General features: G+C 43.3%; 41 non-coding genes across 41 annotated transcripts; all 41 read right to left on the bottom strand.

Annotated features, from left to right (window-relative positions):
• Positions 1 to 223: 223 nt before the first annotated feature.
• Positions 224 to 296, bottom strand: Trnat-ugu (transfer RNA threonine (anticodon UGU)). The gene has a single exon. It is a non-coding gene; the product is annotated as a tRNA-Thr (tRNA).
• An 87-nt stretch (positions 297 to 383) lies between these two features.
• Trnat-ugu (transfer RNA threonine (anticodon UGU)) lies at positions 384 to 456 on the bottom strand. The gene has a single exon. It is a non-coding gene; the product is annotated as a tRNA-Thr (tRNA).
• Positions 457 to 543: 87 nt separating this feature from the next.
• On the bottom strand, positions 544 to 616 carry Trnat-ugu (transfer RNA threonine (anticodon UGU)). Its single transcript has one exon. It is a non-coding gene; the product is annotated as a tRNA-Thr (tRNA).
• A 248-nt stretch (positions 617 to 864) lies between these two features.
• On the bottom strand, positions 865 to 937 carry Trnat-cgu (transfer RNA threonine (anticodon CGU)). The gene has a single exon. It is a non-coding gene; the product is annotated as a tRNA-Thr (tRNA).
• Positions 938 to 1,185: 248 nt separating this feature from the next.
• Trnat-ugu (transfer RNA threonine (anticodon UGU)) lies at positions 1,186 to 1,258 on the bottom strand. Its single transcript has one exon. It is a non-coding gene; the product is annotated as a tRNA-Thr (tRNA).
• An 89-nt stretch (positions 1,259 to 1,347) lies between these two features.
• Positions 1,348 to 1,420, bottom strand: Trnat-cgu (transfer RNA threonine (anticodon CGU)). The gene has a single exon. It is a non-coding gene; the product is annotated as a tRNA-Thr (tRNA).
• A 239-nt stretch (positions 1,421 to 1,659) lies between these two features.
• On the bottom strand, positions 1,660 to 1,738 carry Trnat-cgu (transfer RNA threonine (anticodon CGU)). Its single transcript has one exon. It is a non-coding gene; the product is annotated as a tRNA-Thr (tRNA).
• A 244-nt stretch (positions 1,739 to 1,982) lies between these two features.
• Positions 1,983 to 2,055, bottom strand: Trnat-ugu (transfer RNA threonine (anticodon UGU)). The gene has a single exon. It is a non-coding gene; the product is annotated as a tRNA-Thr (tRNA).
• An 88-nt stretch (positions 2,056 to 2,143) lies between these two features.
• On the bottom strand, positions 2,144 to 2,216 carry Trnat-ugu (transfer RNA threonine (anticodon UGU)). Its single transcript has one exon. It is a non-coding gene; the product is annotated as a tRNA-Thr (tRNA).
• An 87-nt stretch (positions 2,217 to 2,303) lies between these two features.
• Trnat-cgu (transfer RNA threonine (anticodon CGU)) lies at positions 2,304 to 2,376 on the bottom strand. Its single transcript has one exon. It is a non-coding gene; the product is annotated as a tRNA-Thr (tRNA).
• Positions 2,377 to 2,624: 248 nt separating this feature from the next.
• On the bottom strand, positions 2,625 to 2,697 carry Trnat-ugu (transfer RNA threonine (anticodon UGU)). Its single transcript has one exon. It is a non-coding gene; the product is annotated as a tRNA-Thr (tRNA).
• Positions 2,698 to 2,785: 88 nt separating this feature from the next.
• Trnat-ugu (transfer RNA threonine (anticodon UGU)) lies at positions 2,786 to 2,858 on the bottom strand. The gene has a single exon. It is a non-coding gene; the product is annotated as a tRNA-Thr (tRNA).
• An 87-nt stretch (positions 2,859 to 2,945) lies between these two features.
• Positions 2,946 to 3,018, bottom strand: Trnat-cgu (transfer RNA threonine (anticodon CGU)). The gene has a single exon. It is a non-coding gene; the product is annotated as a tRNA-Thr (tRNA).
• Positions 3,019 to 3,106: 88 nt separating this feature from the next.
• Trnat-ugu (transfer RNA threonine (anticodon UGU)) lies at positions 3,107 to 3,179 on the bottom strand. Its single transcript has one exon. It is a non-coding gene; the product is annotated as a tRNA-Thr (tRNA).
• An 87-nt stretch (positions 3,180 to 3,266) lies between these two features.
• On the bottom strand, positions 3,267 to 3,339 carry Trnat-ugu (transfer RNA threonine (anticodon UGU)). The gene has a single exon. It is a non-coding gene; the product is annotated as a tRNA-Thr (tRNA).
• Positions 3,340 to 3,425: 86 nt separating this feature from the next.
• On the bottom strand, positions 3,426 to 3,498 carry Trnat-ugu (transfer RNA threonine (anticodon UGU)). The gene has a single exon. It is a non-coding gene; the product is annotated as a tRNA-Thr (tRNA).
• Positions 3,499 to 3,586: 88 nt separating this feature from the next.
• On the bottom strand, positions 3,587 to 3,659 carry Trnat-ugu (transfer RNA threonine (anticodon UGU)). Its single transcript has one exon. It is a non-coding gene; the product is annotated as a tRNA-Thr (tRNA).
• An 87-nt stretch (positions 3,660 to 3,746) lies between these two features.
• Trnat-cgu (transfer RNA threonine (anticodon CGU)) lies at positions 3,747 to 3,819 on the bottom strand. Its single transcript has one exon. It is a non-coding gene; the product is annotated as a tRNA-Thr (tRNA).
• A 247-nt stretch (positions 3,820 to 4,066) lies between these two features.
• Trnat-ugu (transfer RNA threonine (anticodon UGU)) lies at positions 4,067 to 4,139 on the bottom strand. Its single transcript has one exon. It is a non-coding gene; the product is annotated as a tRNA-Thr (tRNA).
• An 87-nt stretch (positions 4,140 to 4,226) lies between these two features.
• Trnat-ugu (transfer RNA threonine (anticodon UGU)) lies at positions 4,227 to 4,299 on the bottom strand. The gene has a single exon. It is a non-coding gene; the product is annotated as a tRNA-Thr (tRNA).
• An 87-nt stretch (positions 4,300 to 4,386) lies between these two features.
• Positions 4,387 to 4,459, bottom strand: Trnat-ugu (transfer RNA threonine (anticodon UGU)). The gene has a single exon. It is a non-coding gene; the product is annotated as a tRNA-Thr (tRNA).
• A 248-nt stretch (positions 4,460 to 4,707) lies between these two features.
• Trnat-cgu (transfer RNA threonine (anticodon CGU)) lies at positions 4,708 to 4,780 on the bottom strand. The gene has a single exon. It is a non-coding gene; the product is annotated as a tRNA-Thr (tRNA).
• A 248-nt stretch (positions 4,781 to 5,028) lies between these two features.
• Trnat-ugu (transfer RNA threonine (anticodon UGU)) lies at positions 5,029 to 5,101 on the bottom strand. Its single transcript has one exon. It is a non-coding gene; the product is annotated as a tRNA-Thr (tRNA).
• An 89-nt stretch (positions 5,102 to 5,190) lies between these two features.
• Positions 5,191 to 5,263, bottom strand: Trnat-cgu (transfer RNA threonine (anticodon CGU)). The gene has a single exon. It is a non-coding gene; the product is annotated as a tRNA-Thr (tRNA).
• An 88-nt stretch (positions 5,264 to 5,351) lies between these two features.
• Trnat-cgu (transfer RNA threonine (anticodon CGU)) lies at positions 5,352 to 5,424 on the bottom strand. The gene has a single exon. It is a non-coding gene; the product is annotated as a tRNA-Thr (tRNA).
• An 87-nt stretch (positions 5,425 to 5,511) lies between these two features.
• Positions 5,512 to 5,584, bottom strand: Trnat-cgu (transfer RNA threonine (anticodon CGU)). The gene has a single exon. It is a non-coding gene; the product is annotated as a tRNA-Thr (tRNA).
• Positions 5,585 to 5,672: 88 nt separating this feature from the next.
• On the bottom strand, positions 5,673 to 5,745 carry Trnat-cgu (transfer RNA threonine (anticodon CGU)). Its single transcript has one exon. It is a non-coding gene; the product is annotated as a tRNA-Thr (tRNA).
• Positions 5,746 to 5,993: 248 nt separating this feature from the next.
• On the bottom strand, positions 5,994 to 6,066 carry Trnat-ugu (transfer RNA threonine (anticodon UGU)). Its single transcript has one exon. It is a non-coding gene; the product is annotated as a tRNA-Thr (tRNA).
• Positions 6,067 to 6,153: 87 nt separating this feature from the next.
• On the bottom strand, positions 6,154 to 6,226 carry Trnat-cgu (transfer RNA threonine (anticodon CGU)). Its single transcript has one exon. It is a non-coding gene; the product is annotated as a tRNA-Thr (tRNA).
• An 87-nt stretch (positions 6,227 to 6,313) lies between these two features.
• Positions 6,314 to 6,386, bottom strand: Trnat-cgu (transfer RNA threonine (anticodon CGU)). The gene has a single exon. It is a non-coding gene; the product is annotated as a tRNA-Thr (tRNA).
• Positions 6,387 to 6,474: 88 nt separating this feature from the next.
• On the bottom strand, positions 6,475 to 6,547 carry Trnat-cgu (transfer RNA threonine (anticodon CGU)). Its single transcript has one exon. It is a non-coding gene; the product is annotated as a tRNA-Thr (tRNA).
• A 248-nt stretch (positions 6,548 to 6,795) lies between these two features.
• Trnat-ugu (transfer RNA threonine (anticodon UGU)) lies at positions 6,796 to 6,868 on the bottom strand. Its single transcript has one exon. It is a non-coding gene; the product is annotated as a tRNA-Thr (tRNA).
• A 248-nt stretch (positions 6,869 to 7,116) lies between these two features.
• Positions 7,117 to 7,189, bottom strand: Trnat-cgu (transfer RNA threonine (anticodon CGU)). Its single transcript has one exon. It is a non-coding gene; the product is annotated as a tRNA-Thr (tRNA).
• A 247-nt stretch (positions 7,190 to 7,436) lies between these two features.
• Positions 7,437 to 7,509, bottom strand: Trnat-cgu (transfer RNA threonine (anticodon CGU)). The gene has a single exon. It is a non-coding gene; the product is annotated as a tRNA-Thr (tRNA).
• An 88-nt stretch (positions 7,510 to 7,597) lies between these two features.
• Trnat-cgu (transfer RNA threonine (anticodon CGU)) lies at positions 7,598 to 7,669 on the bottom strand. The gene has a single exon. It is a non-coding gene; the product is annotated as a tRNA-Thr (tRNA).
• Positions 7,670 to 7,918: 249 nt separating this feature from the next.
• Trnat-cgu (transfer RNA threonine (anticodon CGU)) lies at positions 7,919 to 7,991 on the bottom strand. The gene has a single exon. It is a non-coding gene; the product is annotated as a tRNA-Thr (tRNA).
• An 87-nt stretch (positions 7,992 to 8,078) lies between these two features.
• Trnat-ugu (transfer RNA threonine (anticodon UGU)) lies at positions 8,079 to 8,151 on the bottom strand. Its single transcript has one exon. It is a non-coding gene; the product is annotated as a tRNA-Thr (tRNA).
• Positions 8,152 to 8,238: 87 nt separating this feature from the next.
• On the bottom strand, positions 8,239 to 8,310 carry Trnat-cgu (transfer RNA threonine (anticodon CGU)). The gene has a single exon. It is a non-coding gene; the product is annotated as a tRNA-Thr (tRNA).
• A 568-nt stretch (positions 8,311 to 8,878) lies between these two features.
• On the bottom strand, positions 8,879 to 8,951 carry Trnat-cgu (transfer RNA threonine (anticodon CGU)). Its single transcript has one exon. It is a non-coding gene; the product is annotated as a tRNA-Thr (tRNA).
• A 405-nt stretch (positions 8,952 to 9,356) lies between these two features.
• Positions 9,357 to 9,429, bottom strand: Trnat-ugu (transfer RNA threonine (anticodon UGU)). The gene has a single exon. It is a non-coding gene; the product is annotated as a tRNA-Thr (tRNA).
• An 87-nt stretch (positions 9,430 to 9,516) lies between these two features.
• Positions 9,517 to 9,589, bottom strand: Trnat-cgu (transfer RNA threonine (anticodon CGU)). The gene has a single exon. It is a non-coding gene; the product is annotated as a tRNA-Thr (tRNA).
• Between the last annotated feature and the right edge of the window lie 252 nt (positions 9,590 to 9,841).

Raw genomic sequence — 9,841 nt, 5'->3', positions numbered from 1 at the left:
GCAAAGATAAACTTTTTACAAATGAATTCCACACACGAAAAAGTGAAAAAATACGCTATGCTCTAGCCACTAGTGATTATTGTATTTACGACCCCTGGTTTACAAGACCAGTGCTCTAACCAGTGAGCTATAGTGGCTACGTTAGCACTTTCACCCTGAAGCAAAGATAAACTTTTTACTTTGACATCCACACACGTAAAAGTGAAAAAATTCGCTATGCTCTAGCCACCATTGAGGATTGAACTCACGACCCCTGGTGTACAAGACCAGTGCTCTAACCAATGAGCTATAGTGGCTACGTTGGCACTTTCGCCCTGAAGCAAAGATAAACTTTTTACAAATGACATCCACACACGTAAAAGTGAAAAAATACGCTATGCTCTAGCCACCATTGAGGATTGAACTCACGACCCCTGGTTTACAAGACCGGTGCTCTAACCACTGAGCTATATTGGCTACGTTAGAACTTTCGCCCTGAAGCAAAGATAAACGTTTTAGAAATGACATCCACACACGTAAAAGTGAAAAAATACGCTATGCTCTAGCCACTAGTGAGAATTGAACTCACGACCCCTGGTTTACAAGACCAGCGCTCTAACCACTGAGCTATAGCGGCTACGTTGGCACCTTCGCTCCTGAAGCAAAGATAAACTTTTTACAAATGAATTCCACACACGAAAAAGTGAAAAAATACGCTATGCTCTAGCCACTAGTGATTATTGAATTTACGACCCCTTGTTTACAAGACCAGTGCTCTAACCAGTGAGCTATAGTGGCTACGTTAGCACTTTCACCCTGAAGCAAAGATAAACTTTTTACAAATGACATACACACACGTAAAAGTGAAAAAATACGCTATGCTGTAGCCACCAGTGAGGATTGAACTCACGACCCCTGGTTTACGAGACCAGTGCTCTAACCACTGAGCTATAGTGGCTACGTTAGTACCTTCGCCCTGAAGCAAAGATAAACTTTTAACAAATGAAATCCACACACGTAAAAGTGAAAAAATACGCTATGCTCTAGCCACCAGTGTGGATTGAACTCACGACCCCTGGTTTACGAGAACAGTGCTCTAACCACTCAGCTATGATGGCTACGTTAGCACCTTCGCCCCTGAAGCAAAGATAAACTTTTTACAAATGACATCCACACACGTAAAAGTGAAAAAATACGCTATGCTCTAGCCACCAGTGAGGATTGAACTCACGACCCCTGGTTTACAAAACCTGTGCTCTAACCACTGAGCTATGATGGCTACGTTAGCACCTTCGCCCCTGAAGCAAAGATAAACTTTTTACAAATGACATCCACACACGTAAAAGTGAAAAAAATACGCTATGTTCTAGCCACCAGTGAGGATTGAACTCACGACCCCTGGTTTACGAGATCAGTGCTCTAACCACTGAGCTATAGTGGCTACGTTAGCACCTTCGCCCCTGAAGCAAAGATAAAATTTTTACAAATGACATCCACACACGTTAATGTGAAAAAATACGCTTTGCTCTAGCATGTGAGGATTGAACTCATGACCCCCGGTTTACGAGACCAGTGCTCTAACCACTGAGCTATAGTGGCTACGTTAGCACCTTCGCCCTGAAGCAAAGATAAACTTTTTACAAATGACATCCACACACGTAAAAGTGAAAAAGTACGATATGCTCTAGATACCAGTGAGGATTGAACTCACGACCTCTGGTTTACGAGACCAGTGCTCTAGCCACTGAGCTATGATGGCTACGTTAGCACCTTCGCCCCTGAAGCAAAGATAAAATTTTTACAAATGACATCCACACACGTTAATGTGAAAAAATACGCTTTGCTCTAGCATGTGAGGATTGAACTCATGACCCCTGGTTTACGAGACCAGTGCTCTAACCACTGAGCTATAGTGGCTACGTTAGCACCTTCGCCCTGAAGCAAAGATAAACTTTTTACAATGACATCCACACACGTAAAAGGGAAAAAATACGCTATGCTCTAGCCACCAGTGAGGATTGAACTCACGACCCCTGGTTTACAAGACCAGTGCTCTAACCACTGAGCTGTAGTGGCTACGTTAGCGTCTTCGCCCCTGAAGCAAAGATAAAATTTTTACAAATGACATCCACACACGTAAAAGTGAACAAATACGCTATGCTCTAGCCAGTAGTGAGGATTGAGCTCACGACCCCTGGTTTACAAGACCGGTGCTCTAACCACTGAGCTATATTGGCTACGTTAGAACCTTCGCCCTGAAGCAAAGATAAACTTTTTACAAATGACATCCACACACGTAAAAGTGAAAAAAAACGCTATGCTCTAGCCACTAGTGAGAATTGAACTCACGACCCCTGGTTTACGAGACCAGTGCTCTAACCACTGAGCTATAGTGGCTACGTTGGCACCTTCGCCCCTGAAGCAAAGATAAACTTTTTACAAATGAATTCCACACACGAAAAAGTGAAAAAATACGCTATGCTCTAGCCACTAGTGATTATTGAATTTACGACCCCTGGTTTACAAGACCAGTGCTCTAACCAGTGAGCTATAGTGGCTACGTTAGCACTTTCACCCTGAAGCAAAGATAAACTTTTTACAAATGACATCCACACACGTAAAAGGGAAAAAATACGCTATGCTCTAGCCACCAGTGAGGATTGAACTCACGACCCCTGGTTTACAAGACCAGTTCTCTAACCACTGAGCTGTAGTGGCTACGTTAGCGTCTTCGCCCCTGAAGCAAAGATAAAATTTTTACAAATGACATCCACACACGTAAAAGTGAAAAAATACGCTATGCTCTAGCCAGTAGTGAGGATTGAGCTCACGACCCCTGGTTTACAAGACCGGTGCTCTAACCACTGAGCTATATTGGCTACGTTAGAACCTTCGCCCTGAAGCAAAGATAAACTTTTTACAAATGACATCCACACACGTAAAAGTGAAAAAATACGCTATGCTCTAGCCACTTGTGAGAATTGAACTCACGACCCCTGGTTTACGAGACCAGTGCTCTAACCACTGAGCTATAGTGGCTACGTTGGCACCTTCGCCCCTGAAGCAAAGATAAACTTTTTACAAATGAATTCCACACACGAAAAAGTGAAAAAATACGCTATGCTCTAGCCACCATTGAGGATTGAACTCACGACCCCTGGTTTACAAGACCGGTGCTCTAACCACTGAGCTATATTGGCTACGTTAGAACCTTCGCCCTGAAGCAAAGATAAACTTTTTACAAATGACATCCACACACGTAAAAGTGAAAAAATACGCTATGCTCTAACCACTAGTGAGAATTGAACTCACGACCCCTGGTTTACAAGACCGGTGCTCTAACCACTGAGCTATATTGGCCACGTTAGCACCTTCGCCCTGAAGCAAAGATAAACTTTTTACAATGACATCCACACACGTAAAAAGGAAAAAATACGCTATGCTCTAACCATAAGTGAGGATTGAACTCACGACACCTGGTTTACAAGACCAGTGCTCTAACCACTGAGCTGTAGTGGCTACGTTAGCGTCTTCGCCCCTGAAGCAAAGATAAAATTTTTACAAATGACATCCACACACGTAAAAGTGAAAAAATACGCTATGCTCTAGCCAGTAGTGAGGATTGAGCTCACGACCCCTGGTTTACAAGACCGGTGCTCTAACCACTGAGCTATATTGGCTACGTTAGAACCTTCGCCCTGAAGCAAAGATAATTTTTTTACAAATGACATCCACACACGTAAAAGTGAAAAAATACGCTATGCTCTAGCCACTAGTGAGAATTGAACTCACGACCCCTGGTTTACGAGACCAGTGCTCTAACCACTGAGCTATAGTGGCTACGTTGGCACCTTCGCCCCTGAAGCAAAGATAAACTTTTTACAAATGAATTCCACACACGAAAAAGTGAAAAAATACGCTATGCTCTAGCCACTAGTGATTATTGTATTTACGACCCCTGGTTTACAAGACCAGTGCTCTAACCAGTGAGCTATAGTGGCTACGTTAGCACTTTCACCCTGAAGCAAAGATAAACTTTTTACTTTGACATCCACACACGTAAAAGTGAAAAAATTCGCTATGCTCTAGCCACCATTGAGGATTGAACTCACGACCCCTGGTGTACAAGACCAGTGCTCTAACCAATGAGCTATAGTGGCTACGTTGGCACTTTCGCCCTGAAGCAAAGATAAACTTTTTACAAATGACATCCACACACGTAAAAGTGAAAAAATACGCTATGCTCTAGCCACCATTGAGGATTGAACTCACGACCCCTGGTTTACAAGACCGGTGCTCTAACCACTGAGCTATATTGGCTACGTTAGAACTTTCGCCCTGAAGCAAAGATAAACATTTTAGAAATGACATCCACACACGTAAAAGTGAAAAAATACGCTATGCTCTAGCCACTAGTGAGAATTGAACTCACGACCCCTGGTTTACAAGACCAGCGCTCTAACCACTGAGCTATAGCGGCTACGTTGGCACCTTCGCTCCTGAAGCAAAGATAAACTTTTTACAAATGAATTCCACACACGAAAAAGTGAAAAAATACGCTATGCTCTAGCCACTAGTGATTATTGAATTTACGACCCCTTGTTTACAAGACCAGTGCTCTAACCAGTGAGCTATAGTGGCTACGTTAGCACTTTCACCCTGAAGCAAAGATAAACTTTTTACAAATGACATACACACACGTAAAAGTGAAAAAATACGCTATGCTGTAGCCACCAGTGAGGATTGAACTCACGACCCCTGGTTTACGAGACCAGTGCTCTAACCACTGAGCTATAGTGGCTACGTTAGTACCTTCGCCCTGAAGCAAAGATAAACTTTTAACAAATGAAATCCACACACGTAAAAGTGAAAAAATACGCTATGCTCTAGCCACCAGTGTGGATTGAACTCACGACCCCTGGTTTACGAGAACAGTGCTCTAACCACTCAGCTATGATGGCTACGTTAGCACCTTCGCCCCTGAAGCAAAGATAAACTTTTTACAAATGACATCCACACACGTAAAAGTGAAAAAATACGCTATGCTCTAGCCACCAGTGAGGATTGAACTCACGACCCCTGGTTTACAAAACCTGTGCTCTAACCACTGAGCTATGATGGCTACGTTAGCACCTTCGCCCCTGAAGCAAAGATAAACTTTTTACAAATGACATCCACACACGTAAAAGTGAAAAAAATACGCTATGTTCTAGCCACCAGTGAGGATTGAACTCACGACCCCTGGTTTACGAGATCAGTGCTCTAACCACTGAGCTATAGTGGCTACGTTAGCACCTTCGCCCCTGAAGCAAAGATAAACTTTTTACAAATGACATCCACACACGTAAAAGTGAAAAAATACGCTATGCTCTAGCCACCAGTGAGGATTGAACTCACGACCCCTGGTTTACGAGATCAGTGCTCTAACCACTGAGCTATAGTGGTTACGTTAGCACCTTCGCCCTGAAGCAAAGATAAACTTTTTACAAATGACATCCACACACATAAAAGTGAAAAAATACGCTATGCTGTAGCCACCAGTGAGGATTGAACTCACGACCCCTGGTTTACGAGACCAGTTCTCTAAGCACTGAGCTATGATGGCTACGTTAGCACCTTCACCCCTGGAGCAAAGATAAACTTTTTACAAATGACATCCACACACGTAAAAGTGAAATTATACGCTATGCTCTAGCCACCAGTGAGGATTGAACTCACGACCCCTGGTTTACGAGACCAGTGCTCTAACCACTGAGCTATAGTGGATACGTTAGAACCTTCGCCACTGAAGCAAAGATAAACTTTTTACAAATGACATTCACACACGTAAAAGTGAAAAAATACGCTATGCTCTAGCCACCATTGAGGATTGAACTCACGACCGCTGGTTTACAAGACCGGTGATCTAACCACTGAGCTATATTGGCTACGTTAGAACCTTCGCCCTGAAGAAAAGATAAACTTTTTACAAATGACATCCAACCACGTAAAAGTGAAAAAACACGCTATGCTCTAGCCACTGGTGAGAATTGAACTCACAACCCCTTGTTTACAAAACCAGTGCTCGAACCACTGAGCTATAGTGGCTACGTTAGCACCTTCGCCCTGAAGCAAAGATAAACGTTTTACAAATGATATCCACACACGTAAAAGTGAAAAAATACGCTATGCTCTAGCCACCAGTGAGGATTGAACTCACGACCCCTGGTTTACGAGATCAGTGCTCTAACCACTGAGCTATAGTGGCTACGTTAGCACCTTCGCCCTGAAGCAAAGATAAACTTTTAACAAATGACATCCACACACGTAAAAGTGAAAAAATACGCTATGCTGTAGCCACCAGTGAGGATTGAACTCACGACCCCTGGTTTACGAGACCAGTTCCCTAACCACTGAGCTATGATGGCCAGGTTAGCACCTTCACCCCTGGAGCAAAGATAAACTTTTTACAATTGACATCCACACACGTAAAAGTGAAATTATACGCTATGTTCTAGCCACCAGTGAGGATTGAACTCACGACCCCTGGTTTACGAGACCAGTGCTCTAACCACTGAGCTATAGTGGCTACGTTAGCACCTTCGCCACTGATGCAAAGATAAACTTTTTACAAATGACATCCACACACGTAAAAGTGAAAAAATACGCTATGCTCTAGCCACCATTGAGGATTGAACTCACGACCGCTGGTTTACAAGACCGGTGCTCTAACCACTGAGCTATATTGGCTACGTTAGAACCTTCGCCCTGAAGCAAAGATAAACTTTTTACAAATGACATCCAACCACGTAAAAGTGAAAACATACGCTATGCTCTAACCACTAGTGAGAATTGAACTCACGACCCCTGGTTTACAAGACCAGTGCCCTAACCACTGAGCTATAGTGGCTACGTTGGCACTTTCGCCCTGAAGCAAAGATAAACTTTTTACAAATGACATCCACACACGTAAAAGTGAAAAAATACGCTATGCTCTAGCCACCAGTGTGGATTGAACTCACGACCCCTGGTTTACGAGAACAGTGCTCTAACCACTCAGCTATGATGGCTACGTTAGCACCTTCGCCCCTGAAGCAAAGATAAACTTTTTACAAATGACATCCACACACGTAAAAGTGAAAAAATACGCTATGCTCTAGCCACCAGTGAGGATTGAACTCACGACCCCTGGTTTACGAGACCAGTGCTCTAACCACTGACTTATAGTGGCTACGTTAGCACCTTCGCCCTGAAGCAAAGATAAACCTTTTACAAATGACATCCACACACGTAAAAGTGAAAAAATACGCTATGCTCTAACCACTAGTGAGGATTGAACCCAGACCACTGGCTTACAAGACCAGTGCTCTAACCACCTCAGTTATAGTGGCTACGTTAGCACCTTCGCCCTGAAGCAAAGATAAACTTTTTACAAATGACATCCACACACGTAAAAGTGAAAAAATACGCTATGCTCTAGCCACCAGTGAGGATTGAACTCACGACCCCTGGTTTACGAGACCAGTTCTCTAACCACTAAGCTATAATGGCTACGTTAGCACCTTCGCCCCTGAAGCAAAGATAATTTTTTTACAAATGACATCCACACACGAAAAAGTGAAAAAATACGCTATACTCTAGCCACTAGTGAGGATTGAACTCACGACCCTGGTTTACGAGACCAGTGCTCTAACCACTGAGCTATGATGGCTACGTTAACACCTTCGCCCCTGAAGCAAAGATAAACTTTTTACAAATGACATCCACACACGTAAAAGTGAAAAAATACGCTATGTTCTAGCCACCAGTGAGGATTGAACTCACGACCCCTGGTTTACGTGATCAGTGCTCTAACAACTGATCTATAGTGGCTACGTTAGCACCTTCGCCCCTGAAGCAAAGATAAACTTTTTACAGATGACATCCACACACGTAAAAGCGAAAAAATACGCTATGCTCTAGCCACCAGTGAGGATCGAACTCACGACCCCTGGTTTACGAGATCAGTGCTCTAACCACTGAGCTATAGTGGCTACGTTAGCACCTTCGCCCTGAAGCAAAGATAAACTTTTTACAAATGACATCCACACACGTAAAAGTGAAAAAATACGCTATGCTCTAGCCACGAGTGAGAATTGAACTCACGACCCCTGGTTTACAAGACCAGTGCTCGAACCACTGAGCTATAGTGGCTACGTTAGCACCTTCGCCCTGAAGCAAAGATAAACGTTTTACAAATGATATCCACACACGTAAAAGTGAAAAAATACGCTATGCTCTAGCCACCAGTGAGGATTGAACTCACGACCCTGGTTTACGAGACCAATGCTCTAACCACTGAGCTATGATGGCTACGTTAGCACCTTCGCCCCTGAAGCAAAGATAAACTTTTTACAAATGAATTCCACACACGAAAAAGGGAAAAAATACGCTATGCTCTAGCCACGAGTGATTATTGAATTTACGACCCCTGGTTTACAAGACCAGTGCTCTAACCAGTGAGCTATAGTGGCTACGTTAGCACTTTCACCCTGAAGCAAAGATAAACTTTTTACAAATGACATCCACACACGTAAAAGTGAAAAAATACGCTATGCTCTAGCCACCATTGAGAATTGAACTCACGACCCCTGGTGTACAAGTCCAGTGCTCTAACCAATGAGCTATAGGGGCTACGTTGGCACTTTCGCCCTGAAGCAAAGATAAACTTTTTACAAATGACATCCACACACGTAAAAGTGAAAAAATACGCTATGCTCTAGCCACCATTGAGGATTGAACTCACGACCCCTGGTTTACTAGACCGGTGCTCTAACCACTGAGCTATATTGGCTACGTTAGAACCTTCGCCCTGAAGCAAAGATAAACTTTTTACAAATGACATCCACACACGTAAAAGTGAAAAAATACGCTATGCTCTAACCACTAGTGAGAATTGAACTCACGACCCCTGGTTTACGAGACCAGTGCTCTAACCACTGAGCTATGATGGCTACGTTAGCACCTTCGCCCCTGAAGCAAAGATAAAATTTTTACAAATGACATCCACACACGTTAATGTGAAAAAATACGCTTTGCTCTAGCATGTGAGGATTGAACTCATGACCCCTGGTTTACGAGACCAGTGCTCTAACCACTGAGCTATAGTGGCTACGGTAGCACCTTCGCCCTGAAGCAAAGATAAACTTTTTACAATGACATCCACACACGTAAAAGGGAAAAAATACGCTATGCTCTAGCCATAAGTGAGGACTGAACTCACGACACCTGGTTTACAAGACCAGTGCTCTAACCACTGAGCTGTAGTGGCTACGTTAGCGTCTTCGCCCCTGAAGCAAAGATAAAATTTTTACAAATAACATCCACACACGTAAAAGTGAAAAAATACGCTATGCTCTAGCCAGTAGTGAGGATTGAGCTCACGACCCCTGGTTTACAAGACCGGTGCTCTAACCACTGAGCTATATTGGCTACGTTAGAACCTTCGCCCTGAAGCAAAGATAAACTTTTTACAAATGACATCCACACACGTAAAAGTGAAAAAATACGCTATGCTCTAGCCACTAGTGAGAATTGAACTCACGACCCCTGGTTTACGAGACCAGTGCTCTAACCACTGAGCTATAGTGGCTACGTTGGCACCTTCGCCCCTGAAGCAAAGATAAACTTTTTACAAATGAATTCCACACACGAAAAAGTGAAAAAATACGCTATGCTCTAGCCACTAGTGATTATTGAATTTACGACCCCTGGTTTACAAGACCAGTGCTCTAACCAGTGAGCTATAGTGGCTACGTTAGCACTTTCACCCTGAAGCAAAGATAAACTTTTTACAAATGACATCCACACACGTAAAAGTGAAAAAATTCGCCATGCTCTAGCC

The sequence above is a fragment of the Argiope bruennichi genome, chromosome 10 (assembly GCF_947563725.1).
Source record: "Argiope bruennichi chromosome 10, qqArgBrue1.1, whole genome shotgun sequence".
Classification (NCBI taxonomy): domain Eukaryota; kingdom Metazoa; phylum Arthropoda; class Arachnida; order Araneae; family Araneidae; genus Argiope; species Argiope bruennichi.
The sequence above is the reverse complement of the archived record's forward strand: the minus strand, read 5'-3'. Positions and strand labels throughout refer to the sequence as shown.